A 17,917-nucleotide genomic window follows, 5' to 3' on the forward strand; every position below is an offset into this window, starting at 1 on the left:
GGCTTCTACTCACGCCGAGTCTTGGTTCCTGGGTCGTCTCTGGTCTGCAAACTGCAGGATGAAGATGTCTGCTCCTTGTCGGTTCTTGCTGGTGTTGAGTAGAATCCACTCACCCAGTGAGTCTGACTCCTTTGTCCCGGGCTCTCTGTGACTCAGGTATGGCTGCTTCGGCCGCCGCAACCCTGCCGCCGCCACGGCGGCTGCTGGCAAGTGCTCAGATGTGTCTTTTTTCCTTGGCTTCCCCTGTGTTGCCTAACTCTCTGTCCTGTGATGGCCCACTTGGTGTGATTCTCTGGCTTAGGACTGTTCACTGGAACTCTAAAACTGCTTTCTATGCGAGAGCTTGTTCAGAATCCAGCTTCTCCTCCGCCATCTTCCAGGACCTTAATGAGTACATTTCTTATCAAGCATTGCAGCCTCCTCAGCTTATAAGTTATCATAATCAATTAACTATTTTTCTGTATATATTTTTATTGTAAAACTACTGTACAGAGTTACATGAGTAAGATAATGAGTATACTTCCTATGGAGCATTGTTATCTCCTCCTTTGTTTTTCCCCTACCATCCCTTCCCTCCCTGCCTCCCCAATTTCTCCCTCCCCCACCCTGCCCCAAAGTTGCAAAGTTTGTTTTCAACATAGTGTCTTGTACATCTTATTGTTACAATCCATCAACCTGTGTCCCTATTTCAGCGTTTTGTTACTTCCCTTCCCCACCTCGAATTAGAAAAATTATATTCAAGATGCAGGGCACTGGAATCAAATACAGTGAAAACAGGAGTTATACCATGGGGGAAGAAAATACAGAAGAAAAAAAGTAAAATTATCTAATGTGTTTAACCAAGAAACAACAATCAGAAATTTCTTTGGGAGGTAGAGGTTCATGATTCTTCAAAGCAATCTATTTAGCAGTGAACAAAAATACATTTGATTTTACCAAAATGTTAGTTGTTTACAAAATCCAATGTTTAACAAACTATTGTTTGGGGTCCAAATCTGGACAGCACCTGTTTTTGTGAATAAAGTTTGAGTAGAAAATAGTTAATTGAAAACAACAGCAAGAAAGATAAAATAACTTGTTTCCCTATCTTGGGGTTCATTTCACTTAGCATCATCTTATATGGTCATATGTACATAGCTTTTGACCTTTTTGGCTTGTTGTAGACATATACTAGTTATTGCAAATAAGGGAAACCATGAGACCTATGTTTCTTTGCACCTGGATTACTTCATTTAATATAATTTTTTCCAAGTCTTTCCATTTCCTTACAAATGGGGCAGTGTTACTCTTGTACCATGTGATTCTAATATCCCCAACAAAAGCATTCTTTTCTCCTCTTTTAGGCAGCAATTACCACTTAATACATAGTCTGCCCTAGAAGACATGATTCTAGAAGACAGTCATATGAGAAACAATAACCCAGCACTTGTTCTTGACTGTAAATGGAGTCCTAAGGATTAGCCCAATCCTCTAATGGTAAAGAAGACATAGAAATGGCCAAAGCTCTTAGTTTCAGATCCTTATGATTATATTTCACTGATGTTGGGGCTTAGAAAATTAACTCAAGCTCTCTGAATTTCAAATTTCTTAACTGTATAGTCTAGATAATACATACTCACTTCCCAGAGTAATTACTGACACAATCAGTTCTCAATATACAGTTATGCTTTAAAAAATTTTATTGTGAAGGTGATGTACAGAGGGATTACACTTACATAAGTAAGGTAATGAGTATAGTATTTTTGAACAGTGTCAGCCCCTTCTTCATTTTCTCCCAGTTCCCCCCAAATCACCCCCCAAGTTGTAAAGTTTACTTCCAACTATTGCATTGGTTCACCCTTTGTCCAACTGTTTCTGTGCTTCTCCTTTCTTTCCCCAAATCAGATAAACTTATGTACAAGACAAGTGTACAGAAATCAAAAACAGAGATGAGGGAATAAACCAAAGTGGGAGGGAGAGAAAGAAAAAAAAGGAATAACTGAAAAACAGTATAATAAAAGAAACTTCTTGCTTCAATTTCTTGGAGTGCATTTCAATAAGAATGGGGAATAGGAAACTGGAGAATGTTTGAGGAAGAGAGAAAAACAGAGAGAAAAATAGATTTCACAAGTAATCCTGAGAAAATATCCCAAAATTCTTTCCTTCTTCCAACATCCTAGTTTGGTAGAGGATTGATTCTTTACTATAGGTAGAGAAAAGAGTGAATGCCATTCACTTTCCTCAAGTGAGTCATGTAAAAATGGAATCTGACTTCAAGCACCTGTTATAACTATACATAACTACAACTATACATCTCCTCAGTTTTCAACCAGTGGTTTAAAAAATGCAGCCACATCTCCATTAATGCCACTCTCAGCGGACTCTTAATCTATTTCTGTGTATTTATCAGTGTCTGAGTCAATAAGACATGAGTTGGACACTAGGCTTCTTCTGTGATATGTCCTTGATTCCTTTAGCTCCTAGATGATATCATAAGCTGGGAAACAAAATGTATGAACTCCAAATAGAAAAACATGGGCTTTTGCTTAGCAGCTCCCAAAGATACTTATGTAGAATGAGCAGCAAATAAAATCGAGTCAGAGTAATTTATTTCTCTTTGTTATATATGCTTCATTAATGCGTTTGGTGAAAAAAGAAATGCTATATTTCTAAGTCCTTCCTAAAGTGAGTCCAGGTAGTTATATTATTTAGCCATGCTTAAGAGATAGGAGAAAAAGGGTAAGGCTAGTGTGGTTCCTAATAAAGTGTAATCTACAGTATATTAAACAGTCTTCAACCAAGAAACTATTGTGCACTTACAAGAATGATTATATTGCTTTAAAATCTTACTGCCTTCCAATCAGACACACCAAATACCATCTCTTCTGATGCGTTTCATCAGTACTATATTCTATTCAATATCGTAGGATATTGAAATATGACCAATTGTCAACTGAAAGACTGTTTGATAGAACCAGGAGAGATAGCAGACAAAAATAGCATCTCAAACTGCAACTCTGTGTTAGAATTGTCTCAGCAGATGAATGGATCAAGAAAATGTGGTATATATACACAATGGAATTCTATGCCTCCATCAGAAAGAATGACATTGCCCCATTTGTTAGGAAATTGAAAAACTTGGAAAAAATTATATTAAGTGAAGTAAGCCAGGCCCAAAGAAACATAGGTCCCGTGGTTTCCCTTATTTGCAATATCTAGTATATGTGTGAGTCAAGCAGAAAAGGTCAGATAATGTGATGTTAAGAGAATTAACCCTTAGATATGTATTTTAATGTTTTTTTCTTTCATGCATGTGTTTCTAACGCATTTATAAGATTACTTCCTTGTTGCTTTGTATGTCCCTCCCCCACAGTATAACCCCTGCTTTCACTATATTTGATGTCAGTATAACTTGTGGAGGAGATGGGGAAAAGCAAGTCGTTTAAGGATACAGGTGGACCTGTTGCAACAATGAGAAGTACAAGTTGTCATGTCCAAAATGAGCTTTACAACATTGGTGCGGGGGGGGGGGGGGGGGAGGATTGGGATTGAGATTGGGATTGGGATAGGGAGGGGGGAGGCTGGGAAGAGATGTGAAGGGTAAACAAAGGAGGAGGCAGCAATGCTTGGTAAGAAATGTATGCATTATCCTGCCCATGTAATTGTAACCCCTCTGTACAGTATGTTCACAAATAAAATAAAATAAAATTTAAAAAAAAATTAACAAAAAAAAGAATTGTCTTCAATAATATATTTCTAGAGCTCTTACTAGAGGTTCTTCTCCTAACAGAAATAAGCATTTCTTATTTAGAAAAAATATACTCCTCAAAATCTTTGCCCCGAGTCTAAAGGGGTAAAACAGGAAACTACCCAGAAGGGATTAAACACTACACCAAGGCCACTGTGTGACTTTCAAAAGCTCAAATTCTGTTCCATTTTCTGTCTTACAAGATTCTGTCACTTTTTAATCTTGTCTCCATTTTAGAGTAACTGTTCAGGGAAGATTTGGGGATACTAGAAAGCTTGTTCAACCAGCCCAAAGAATAAAAAACATGTTTTCCACTTTCCTGATGGGGTGATGTGGGATTTTAGTGTTCTGACAGGTCTAAAGATTAAGCCTCTCGAGCTTTCCAGGTTAAATCTAACACAAAGTAGAATGTACAATAAAGCCTTCCTTAAAGGAGACCATTAAGTCACTGTCCATAGAAATAGTAGTGGCAACCAGTAGAAGGTTTCTGAGACGCAGGGATACAAAGCTCAAATCAAAATACCTGATACAGCAGCAGCAGCAGCAGCAGCACACAATAAATGGTATATGTTCATGAGATATAATTTTCTCTGAGAATGAAGTTTTAAAGATCTGAAAGAAGATGAAAAATACCTTTTGCTTCATTAAACTCTTTATGAAAATACCATATACTGAACCAAAATTTACCTCCCCTAAACAACTATATTTTCTAAGTAGCTCAGCTCTTCAAACCAAAGAGAACAAGCCTACTTTCATTTCCTCATGACAATCACTTAATGATAAAATACTTGAAGATAATTCTCTCAGATCAATGATTCTCCTTACAGGAAAGAATCAGACTTCTTTCAATGACTTTTAGTCAGATATCCTGAATGAGAGCATGGTTATTAGACTATATATCAAATCCTTTGATTTTCACTCCACAAAACACCTTTTAAGACCTGAATGTAATACCAGACATATTGAAAACAGATAGGGATAGGGGAAAGACTAGGGCTCCTTGGAAAGGTCAAAACTTCCTAAGATCCAGGAACAAAAAAATCAAAGAAAGGCTGGATAAATGGGATTCCATCAATCTGAAGAGTTTCTGCATGGCAAAGTACATAGCTTGCAAGATACATAGAAAGCCCACAGATTGGAGAAGATATTTACTAGTTATACATCAAACAGGGCTTCATATTTAAAATATACTTCGAGCTCAAAAAATTAACCACCCCAAAAACAAATCCTCAAAGAAACAATAACCCCATTAATAAGTGTGCTAAAGACTTAAAGAGAGACTTCTTGGAAGAAGAAATATGAATGGCCAATAGATACATGAAGAAATGCTCAACATCTCTGGCCATAAAAGAAATGCCAATCAAAACAACATTGAAATGCTACTTCACCCCAGTTAGAATGGCCATTATCAAAAAAACTAATAATAACAGAGGCTGACAGGGATATGGCTAAAAGGGAATGCTACTACACTCTTGGTATGAATGTACACATATTCAACTACTCTGAAAAGCAGTATGGAGATTCCTCAAAAGACTAAACATAGAGCTTCCCTATGACCAGCAATCCCACTCCTGGGCATTTATCTAAATGACCACAAACCAGCCTGCTCTAAAGTTACCACAACCATGCTCATTGCTTGCCATAGCTAAGATACGGAATTAACCCAGATGCCCCTCAGTGGATGAATGAATCAAGAAATGTAGTATATATGCACAGTGGGATTCTATGCTTCCATAAGAAAGAATGACATTTGCCCCATTTGTAAGGAAATGGAGTCGTGGGAATAAATACATTACATGAAGTAAGCCAGACCCAAAGAAACAGGCTGCATGTTTCCCCTCATTTGTAATAACTATACTATGCTTCTGATATCATTTATTTATTTAATTTTATACTCAAGTGATGTTCAGAGGGGTTACAGTTAAATACGTAAGGTAGTGAGTACATTTCTTGTCAAACATTGTTATCCCCTCTCTCGTTTTTCTCCCACTTTCCCTCCTCCCTGATTCTCCCCTCTCCTAAGTTGCAGAGTTCATTTTGAATATGTCTTGTGAGTATCACTCTTGCATTGGTTCAGCCTTTGTCCTTTATCTTACCATTGGTTATTCCCCTTCCTTTCCCTAATTCAGATAAACATGTATACAATACACAGTGACAACAGGGGATAAACAATAGAGTGGAAGAAAAATGAAAGAAAAAATAACTTCACATAACACATTAAAAACAACAACAAAGACAAGCCTCTTTTTTCCATATCTTGGAATTCATTTCAATTAGCACCATCTTATATGGTGATATGTGCACAGCTATTCAGTTACTGTGATCCTCTTCTAGGACTATTCTAACTATATACTAATAAGAATTAGTATAGTATATAGTATATATAATATTAGTAATAATTGTACTACTAATAATACAAATGAGGGAAACCATGGAACCTATGTTTTTTGGGATCTGGCTTACTTAATTTAATATGATTTTTGTCCAAGTCTTTCCATTTCTTTACAAATGAGGAGATGCCATTCTTTCTGATAGAAGCATGGAATTCCATTGTGTATATATACCACATTTGTTATTTTTTATTTTATTAAAAAGGTGAGGAGCAGTTATATAAGTAAGGCGATAAGTACATTTGTTTTTAATCATTGTTACACCATCCCTCTTTATCTCCCACTTATCCCTTCCTATCCATCACACCCCCTGCAAGTTATAATGTTCATATTCAACATAGTGTCAAAGGAGTATCACTCTTGCTGTGGTTCATCCTTTGTCCTGCTGTTTCTGTGATTCCCTTTCCCTTTCATATATTGCATTTTCTGTTATGAAAAACATAACATACCAAAAAAACTAATAGAAATGAAGAAAGAAAAAATAGAGAAAAATAACAAACTACATAAAGGGTCTAAGGAGAATCTCTTGTTTCCATAAGTTGGAGTTCCTTTGCAGGGACAACAATGCTGGAGGGATTTCAATACTGGACCTCAAACTCTATTAAAAAGACATAGTACTCAAAACAGCTTGGTACTGGCACAAGAACAGGCCTGAGGATCAATGGAATAGATTTGAAGATCCAGAAATGAACCCACAGACCTAGTGCCACCTAATCTTTGACAAGGGAGTCAAACAAATAAGATAGAAGAAAGACAGCCTCTTTAGTAAATGGTGCTGGCAGAACTGGCTAAACACATGTAGAAAAGAAAAGTTAGATCCCTATATGTCACCCTGCACCAGAATCAACTCCAAATGGATCAAAGAGCTTGAGGTAAAAGCAGATACCTTAAAAATATTACAAGAAGTAATAAGAGAAACACTAGGGTTCCTTGGTATGGGTTCAAACTTCCTTAATAAATATCTAGAAACACAAAGAAATGCTGGATAAATGAGACTGCGTTAAACTGCAGCACTTCTGCACAGCAAAGGACATAGCTAGCAGAATATATCAAAACCCCACACACTGGGAGAAGATCTTCACCACCCATACAACAGAAAAGGGTCTCATATCTAAAATATGCCAACAGCTCAAGAAATTAAATTCCCCCAAAACAAACCCCCAAAGAAACAACCACCCCATTAAAAAGTGGACTAAAGATCTTGAAGAGGAAATATGAATGGCCAAGAGACACATGAAGAATTGCTCAAAATCTCTGGCTATAAAAGAAATGCAGATCAAAACAACATTGAGATTGGCTATAATCAAGAAATCTAACAAGAGAGGCTGGCAGGGATGTGATGAAAGGGGAATTCTACTACACTGTTGCGAGTGCAAACTTGTTCAACCACTCGGGAAAGCATTATGGAGTTTCCTCAAAAGACTACACATAGAGCTCCACTATATACTACATTTTGCAGAAGATCACAATGGCTCAATACCTATGTGCATATGGCCATATAAAATAATGCTTATTGAAATGAACTCCAAGAAATGGAAATGAGGTTTATTTTATTGTACTGTTTACAGTTATTTCCTTTTTTCTTTCTTTTTTCCCCTTTGGTTTATTTCCAGTTTTTGCTGTATTTTATTTCTGTACCCTTTGAAGGGAAGGGGAATCACAGAAATAGTGGGACAAATGAAGAATCAATTGAGCAGTGATACTCAATAGACACTACAGTCATCCCTTGTTATATCATGGTTCACATATTGTAACTTCACCGTATTGCAGGTTATTTGTAAAAAAAAAATCTAATTCTGTATTGTGAAGTTGTTGCTACATCATGGGATTTTTATGGTATACATTTTAATTTATTATTTTAATCATTTCACTATTTATTAAGTTAATTTAATTAATTTAATATTATTTTTTATTTTATTTTATTATTTAATTAATAAAATTTATTATTTTAATAATTTTTGCCTAAAAATTAAAACATGAAACATGTTAATTCAAATATTTAAAAGAATATTAAATCAAAATAAATACAATATGTATTTCATCAATGGATGAATACCATACTGTACACAATGGAAATACAGTAGGGCTCTACCACTTGTCCAAGTTTGCCAATGTGAGATTATACATGACACACGATTGGCTGATGGAATGGAAGGCAACCAACCACAGCACTGTGGTCTGTATTGTGGGTGCTGATTGGCTCGGTGACTGTAATATGGTCGGTTTGCTCTCCTGAACTTTGCCCATACATTCAGCATCTCTCCTTGTCCACTTCACATTGACATCTGATTGCTGCACATAATGCTCTTCTGTGGTGTGTTTTTGTGAAATTTTCATATAAGTTTGAATTTATTTCAAGCCCTATGATGACACCCAAATGTTCTGGACCTTCTAAAGCTTCTGGGAGTGAACTGTACTGCCAGAAGAAGAGGCTTACCATCAAGGAAAAGGTGGAACTTCTCAATATGTTAAAGGCAAAAGCAACATGGCTGTAGGCTGCCATTGTGATATCAATGAATATACTGTTCATTACATAAAGCAAGATGAGAATAATATTAGGTCTGAGGCAAGAATGACTTTTAAGAAGACTGGAAAGGGAGTAGTCACTTCCTACAATAAGGCTATTGTGAGGATAGAGTCTGCATTGGCCTTGTAGATAAATGACTTCAGGAAGAAGAATAACTCATTGCATGCTAACACCATATGGATGAAAGCCAAGAAACTCTGTGATAGTTTTGTGGAAAGCACAGATGTTCACAAGGGTGATGAGGGTGAAGATGAGGAGGGCAACACAGAAGCAAGACTGCCAAATGCTTCTCCCACCTGTCCAACCCCACTCAGTTCCAGCAAGGGCTGGTATGAAAACTTTCAAAGACACTTTGGACTCATGAGTGTTTCTCTGCATGGAGAAGCTGCCTCTGCAGAAAAAGCCAGAGCCAATGATGATACGTTCCAATCCATAATAAAGGAAATGGGCTATAAGCCTGAACAAGTTTTTAACATGGATGAGATAAAGTCAGCAAGTGAAGAAGAGGATGAGGAACAAGATGAACTATGGGTTGGAGAAAAGGAAAAGGCAACAATGGTCAGAATGGACAAAAAACTTCAGCAAGGCTCTCTGCTCTTTTCTAGCTCTCAGCTTTTTCTTCTCTTCTCTTTCCCAGCTCCCTTCTCTTTTCTCTCTCTCTCTCTCTCTCTCTCTCTGCTCTCTGCTCTCTCTGCTCTCTCTCTTCTCTCTTTCTGCTCTCTCTCTGTTCTTTTTGAGCTCTTTCTCAGCTCTTTCTTTCTCTTTTCTAGCTCATTTCTAGCTCTTTTCTCTCTTTCCCAGCTCTCTCCCTTTCCCAGCTCTCTCTCTTTCCCAGGCCTTTCCCAGCCACGTGGAGTGCCAACCTTGCCTGGTCCCAACAGGTCTACTGAATAAACCTACCCCTTACCTGAAAAAAAAAAAACTTCAGCAAGTATCTGAAGAATGGCACCCCTAGATACTTCATTCATTGTTCTTTGTAAATACAATCAAGAGCGGCATGTCGGCTTATAAAAACCTTCTCACTCAGAAGAAAACACAGTGCCAGCAACTCCTTATAACTATGTTCATCACTCGGACAAAGAGATCAGCTACACCTACACCTTTAGCAGAAATAGAAGTTACAGCCTAGGGCGAAGATACTGCATCAACTGATGAAGCTCCTGATGAAGACCTGTAATGCTTTTCTTGGCTATGCAGTACATTTATCTCATTGTCATCACCTTCAGTGTCATCAGCACTGTACAGCTACATAATTCATGATCTTCATCATTCAAGTTGTAGTATACTTCACTGGTGATACCCATATAGAATTTTATATGTTGTTAAAATTATGTAGGTTTAAAGTGTTTAAGAGCATATGAAGTGTTTATAAGAGTGTGGGAAAGGTTAATAAGAGAGTGGGAAAGGTTTGTAGGAGTGGATAGAGTTTATAAAGCCTTAAAAATATAAATAATAAAATAAATATAATGCTGCTATTTTTCAGATTTTCACCTATTGATAGGTGAGGGATCACTGTATGTTAGAAATAAACTTTACAACTTGAGGAAGAAAGGGAAAAGTGGGAAAAAATGAGGGAGTGGATTACACTGTTCAAAAAGTAACTATAACCCCTCTGTACATCACCTTGACAATAAAATTTAAATTAAAATATACATTTTCAAATTAAGTTTCATGTCATTTAAGAGTTTCTTATGCTGGGCGATGGTGGCTCACGCCTGTAATTCTAGCTACTCAGGAGGCTGAGAACTGAGGATTGTAGTTCAAAGCCAGCCTGGGCAGGAAAGTCTGTGAGACCCTTATCTCCAATAAACCACTTGGAAAACTGGAAGTGGCCCTATGGCTCAAGTGGTAGAGTGCTAGCCTTGAGCTGAAGAGCTGAAGGACAACGCCCAGGCCCAGAGTTCAAGCCCCAGGACCAGCAAAAAAAAGGAAATTTTGGATATGAAAAACTCAGTAAAACAAATAATGAACTGGAAAGCATCATTAATAAACTAGATCAATCAGAAGAGAGAATATCAAGGATTGAAAACAAGGTCAAAGAAATATTACATTCAGGCAGTGGTAAAGAAAAAAAATTAGTCAAGCATGATCACAATATTCAACATCTGATCCAGAGATAAAACCTATGAAATCATAGGGTAAAAGGAAAAAAGATACAAATTAAAAGCATAAACAACTTATTCATTGAAATTGTACCAGAAAGTTTTCCAAATCTAGGAAAAGATATGAACATTCAAATTCAATAAGCATTCAGACATGACCATTAAAGAATGTTTGTGTCATGCTATATTTAAAATACTAAGACATCAGAACAAGGAAATAATAGCAAAAGATATGAGTAAAATGTAAACTTACAAAAGTAAACTCATAAGAATTACATCAGAACACAACATAAACTGTAAAATCCAGGAAAACATAGAATGAAATAATTCAAGCACTGGAGTAAATGGCTACTACCAACCAAGATTAGTCTACCAAGTAAACTTATTATTTAAAATTAGAGGAGAAATACATACCTTCTTTTACAAAAAAAAAAAAGCACAAACAAAAAATTTCATGACAATTAAGTCAGCCATCTTCCTCCGGACCAGCATTTCAGAAGATAATCAAAGAAATCATACTCAAACATGAGGAAGAAAGGGATGAGGTTGATCAATATCTATAGTGTTCATAAACTGCTTTATGAAATGGCAATTCCTTTGTACAACTACTTAAATTACTAAAGTGTATATAATAAATTTTAAAAATAAAAACACAGAAAGAATAAATTTAATAAGAACAGATAAATAAATGAGAACTAGAAAAGAAATAGGTTCAACTCAAATTAACAAGCTCCTAAATTAGTAAGAAACAAAAGAACAAACAATATTTATAAGCAATGAGAACATATTCTAAAAATCATGGGAATCAGCAATTCTCTCTCAAAATAACGCTAAATGTAAATGATTTAATTCTCCAATTAAGAGAATCAAACTGACATTAGGCACCAATGGCTCATGCCTGTAATCCTAACTATTCAAGATACTGAGATCTGAAGAACATAGTTCCAAACCAGCCTGTATAGGAAAGGTAATGAGATTCTTATCACTGACTAACTACCTAAAAACTGGAAGTGGTGCTGTCATTCAAGTTGAGAGTGCTAGCCTTCAGCAATAATGCTCAGGGATGAGATCTGAGGATCACAGTTCAAAGCCAGCCCTGGCAGGAAAGTCCATGAGACTATTATCACCAATAACCAACCAGAAAACCAGAAGTGAGGCTGTGGCTCAAGTGGTAGTGTGCTAGCCTTGAGCTGAAGAGCTCAAGGACAGCACCCAGGTCCAGAGTTCAAGCTCCATGACAGACAAAAAAAAAAAAAAAAGCTTAGGAACAACACCCAGGCCCTGAGTTAAAGCCGCAGGATTGGCACACACACACACACACACACACACACACACACGTACACACACACCTCAAATAACTTAATGATGCATCACAAAGTATAAGAAAACAGGAACAATTCAAACCTGAAAGTGATAGATGGAAAGAGATAGTAAAACTCAGGTACAAAATTAAGAACTGAAAAAACGGTGATTTTTCAAGTTTCAAGAATGTTAGAGCAAAATTTTCTTCAAATACAGACAACATAGTGTGGTACCTCATGTGCTAAAGTACCAGTCCTACCACTTAGTAGCTGCATAGCCATAAACAAATGACTTAATATCACTATTTAACTTGTGTAAAATGAGGGTGAAACATCCACTTCACTGGATGAGGTAATATAATTAAGTGTTGAGATAAATGTCTCGCACAAAGAAAGTGCTGAATTTATGCCATTATTATGATTCCATCATGAAGCTACCAAGAATCTATCAAGAAGCTAAAGTGTGCATTAAAAAGAAAGAAGTACCCTTGCTGTATATGAGCGATAAACCTAGCCACATCACAGCCCACCACATCCTCATTCACTTCATGCTCACAGTAAAGCAACTTAAAATTAACTAAATAATTTCACCCTGAGGGTTAAAAAATAACATCATCAGTAACCCCTAGTCAAAAAATCATCAGATGGCTATGATGGTTCACTCCAGTGATCTACTTAAGAAGTAGAGATCAGGAAGAACAGTGTTTGATGGCAGCCCAGGAAAAAATGTTAGCAAGACCCCATTTCAAAGAACAAGCTGGGTGTACATATCTGAAATCCAAGGTACCTGGGAAATGGAGACAAAGAGGATTGTGGTCTGAGACTAGCTCAGTAAAAACACAAGTAAAAAAATAGAGCCAAAGGTGTTAGGGTGTGGCTTCAGTGGTAGAGTACCACCCTAAAAGGCATCATGTTCTGAGTTCAAACCCCAATACCATCAAAGAAAGAGCAAATTATCTAGTAGTAACACTACAGACTGAGTTGATTTATCTTGGACAGATCAGTCATTTTGGTAGGTACAGAGCAGAGCCCACAGAAAAGAAAATACAGTCTAAGGAACAATGTTTTTTAATACGGAAGAAACCAAGAATATATCTGGACCATGGTTAACCAGACAGACAGAACATGTCTAGGAAGAAGCACTATAAGGAAATAATGCTGTGGCTAATAATGACAATATCTAACAGTCATCAAGGGCTTATATTTTTAGCAAAAGACTCAAAATAGGAGCTTGTGGTGGATAATATTGTTTGTCAAGTTGACTACATTGAGAAACTCCTAGGAGGTTAGTAAAGCACATCTCTGGGTGCTTCTGTGATGGTGTTTCCAAAGGGGATTAACTTATGTGGAAAAGACCAGTTATGGACATGCGTGGCATCATCCCATAGTCTGAAGACCTGCAAACGGAATACAGAAGAAGCCTGCTGGCACAGGTATACACATTCATGGTTTCTAGTCACCATGAGGTGAGAAGCTGTACCATTCCTTCTTTACCATAATGGAATCCTCTGAATCATTAACCTAAAATAAATTGTTCCTCCCTCAAATTGTTTCTCTCAGGTACCTCACAGTGGTGGAAAGTAACACAAGGCTACTGTCATGTCTTGCCATCCCAATTCCACAACTGTGGGTAATAGCTATGGAAAGGTTAAAAACTTGCCCAAAGTTACATAACTAGCAAATGGTTGAGTGGAACTTGAAACCTATACACCATCAGTTCCACATATTTTACTGTCAATTGATATCCACAGAAAAAAAAAAGTCAAGAAGAGACACAATGCCAAGTGCAAAATATATCACCTTGGTCTAATTTAATAAACTCAACAGAAGTGTGAAGTCTGTAATCAGACAGATTTAGGATTAAATTATTTTTACAATCATACAAGGTACACAAACGTAAGCAAGATACTGAATATCTCGAAGACCAAGTTATTCAATGCTGTTATTAGGAGTACACATCATGCAGGCAAATCAACTGGCACCTTTGCAATATCATTATTGCTAATTTTCTACCCTTTGAATTTGGAATATTTATTACTTTCTTCCTAGCTCAGTTTGAAAATTAACCTCATTTCCACAGCACAGAAGAGGACACAAATAGAGTGAATGATTTGCCAAGAACTGACAGCAGGTCAATCCAGGGCAGAAACTCAAATGCAAAAGTTCCCAGTGTCCAACCTGATCATTTAAAACTTTCAGCAGCCTCTGCCAAGTTCTCAAATTGCTCCTCTTCCTAAGTCTGTCTTTATCACCCAAAGAAAAAAGTGAACACTTGTAACCAATGTCAGATGAAGATGAGACAGATTTCCCAAGTGACAGGACGATCGTCTCCCATCTTCTGGGGGAGAATGATTCCTGCCAACCAACTGGCAGGGGGAAAAAGTGACAACAAGCCACATAAATGAAAGTATCAGTGTGTGGAGAAATGTCAGCAACAAAGAAAACTCTTTAAAATATTAAATGCAAACTCATTTTCTGGTGGCCACAGATAAAATGGAAGAGTTAACCATCGACAAGGACTGTGACAGTGATGAATGAAACCATTCTGGAACTGTGAAGGAAAGTGGCCTCTTAGAAGGGGGCCAGCCATCTGAGGGGAACAGGAAGATGCTGTGGGTGGGGGAACAGGAAGAGAATGAGAACTGGTTATGTGTGGGCTGAGGCATTTTCAGTGGCAGAACAAAAAAATATAGAAATAATGTTGCTTCTGGTACTTAAAAAGCCCAAGCAAGCATTGATTCCCACCCACCCTTGTTCTTCCACATTCTAAAGTCAGAGAAGCAGTTGCTTCAGAGAAAGAATGAGATTAAAGGGATAAATAAGTGAGATATATTTTGACAATTTAAATTAAACAGGGGTCAGTTATCAAATTCCAAAGGGAATGAAAGAATCCCATAAGAGGACCTGTGGAATAGACAGTAAAAGCAGTAAATACATAAAGAACACTCCCTTGGCACGTAAGGACTACTATATCAGGACTAAAGAAGTTTGAAAGTCATTGTTCCAAGTCCTTTTTACTTCCCAGTTAAAAAGATGACATGCTGCCACAAATAAAGGAAGCCTGAGTCATAGTTGGAATTGAAAGAAAGTGTTAAAAATGAAAAGTGAGTTATGAAAATAGGTTTGTTGCACATAAAAGAAGCTAAAGAATTTCAGCTCAGTACAATTCTCTAAAAGCTACTGACAAGAGAAGTAACACTAAACACTTCATTTTAAGTACTTGACTAGGAAGATAGTCATGAGTTTCATGTTCCCTTCTCCCTTTATCTCTCCATAAAGCTTTAGTATTTGTGTTTGTCAAACAAAAGACCTTGTGTCCCCAGAAATCCTTTCATAGATTCTGAAATAACTTGTGCTTTTAATGAATAACAGTATAGATAATACACATAACATGCTTGGAGCATGTGTTACAAAGAATGACACAAAGCCCATGCCCTGTAGCAACTCAAAGACTATTTGGAGCAAGAACATCAATAAGTGTAAAGTAAGTCCCAACAAAAGGTAAAGTCATTACTTTAGACAAGCTGCTAACAAAATAGGTTCCAAGGGCAAATTGCAAATTAAATGAGCATGAGGGAATGAAGACATCTCTGAGAACCAAAAAATGTATTGACAAGCATAGATATGGAACATATGAGATGAGAGTAACATAGGGGAATGGGTTATATTTGTAAGGACAAAAAAGGATTCGGACAAGTCCAAATTGGGAAAGTCATATTATCACAAGTCCTTGACCCCCAAAATTTGTAGCTTGCCAAATTAAGAACAATATGCACAAAAATAGAGTTTTCTAGACTTACAGTAATTTTATATTCAACAATCATTCACTTTTTAATTAAAATCTCCAGTTCTTGCCTTTTACTGTTCAGTTACGTGAGTGGTCCTTAACCTGAACATGTAGCTGAATCACCTGGAGAGCTTATTCAACGGGTACACATGCTTTCTAAATTCTATCTAAATTCTTCTCCAAATATGTTTTATAGCAAATAGTCAAAGGAGGGCCACATTTAGTGGACATACTGGTGCTGCTTCATATATATATATATATATATATATATATATATGTGCATATTTATACATATATATGGGTCATAATATACAATATTACACAATATTTGTATGTAATATATATATATATGATTGAAGGCAGATGCCATGCTTAATATACATTTATATCCACTAAGCTGAAGGAAATTGGAAAATGCATACATATTTCAGATGAGACTCTACATCCTCCTCACCACCATGTTAACTTCCAGCTATATTATTCTGTGACATACAGAAAAAAACTTAGTTACATGGAAGAGGAATCCACAATTATATTCAAAATATGCTTGGCATACAATGAATCCCATTAGAATCCCATTAGAAAAGAAAGCAATAAACCGTGAATCTTAAAAGATGTTTCTCCCACACTTTGTATGTCCCTCCCCCACAGTATAACCCCTGCTTTCACTATATTTGATGTCAGTATAACTTGTGGAGGAGATGGGGAAAAACAAGTCGTTTAAGGATACAGGTGGACATGTTGCAACAATGAGAAGTACAAGTTGTCATGTCGAAAACGAGCTTTACTATGTTGGTGGGGGGGGGAAGGATTGGGACTGGGGGGGAGGGGGGAGGCTGGGAAGGGATGTGAAGGATAAACAAAGGAGGAGGCTGCAATGCTTGGTAAGAAATGTACGCATTATCCTGCCCATGTAATTGTAACCCCTCTGTACAGTATGTTCACAAATAAAATAAAATAAACAAATAAAAAAAGAAATACCCCAAACATCTAGAATTGAGATTGGAGCAAAGATAAAAAAAGATGTTTCTCCCACAAAATTTCAAAAACCATATATCCACATAAACATATTCATACCCACAACATAAAAGAATATCAGGCTTCCACTGGAAAGTTGGCGCAGACTTGACAGAAAACCCACAAAATCCACATAGGTTCAAAGTCCATAAGAATAATGTGCTCTCTCATCCCAGTCAGGCTAGCTCTCTTGGCCTGAGCATTGACCTCAGAACTATCAATCTAGTAGCAACCAATAAAAGAAAAATATAGCTCTAAGTCTGCAAAGAACAATGCATCACATCTCGACTAGCAGAAGCCATGGATCCATTTCTACCTCCCCTGAGGTTAGAGAAAATAACCCAGCACTTAACCCATACTGTCTAGGATGCCCAAATAATCTTCTTAAAACACAACTCAGATCAAGATACAATCTACTGTCTACTCATGACAGTATGACATTAAATTCCTCCTTCATCTGATCTGCAAACAATCTTTTCTAACTTTACTCTTATTTCCACATCCTGTGATCTGATGGCACAAGATTATTCCCATGATATAGGCCCATCCTGAACTTTTCTGTGTCCATATTATTCAATATGCTAGACCACCCACCTAAAAGGTTCACAATTCATGCCATTTTCTTTTGGGTTCAGATGATGCTAAGAAGAATAAAACTTCCCCTACTCCTATCCAACAGTAATATCACTCTAATTAATATTTTCATCACATCTGGTAGTTTCCTTCTACTACTCAGTACTGATTGCCTGCTTTATAGATGAGCATGTGTATCTCTTGTCTCTTTTGTTAAATACTAAGCTGATTGAAGGCAGATGCCATGTTTAATTTCCCAAAGCACACAATGCAATGACTTATTAGATTAGTAAGTTATTACATATGGGCACACCAGGGGTTAAATAAAACTGTTGGAATAACTGACAGATGGTCTGCAAAAACACTTTCCATCAGTCTAAACTGGCATTTGTCCAGTAAGGACAGACTGAATCTTGCTACTTAAAGCACATTTTCCTCTGGATAGTATAAAATGTAATTCCTTCATATTTTCTCATTTTTCTGTGAGAAGCAC

The sequence above is a fragment of the Dipodomys ordii genome, unplaced genomic scaffold (assembly GCF_000151885.1).
Source record: "Dipodomys ordii isolate 6190 unplaced genomic scaffold, Dord_2.0 Scaffold38, whole genome shotgun sequence".
NCBI lineage: Eukaryota > Metazoa > Chordata > Mammalia > Rodentia > Heteromyidae > Dipodomys > Dipodomys ordii.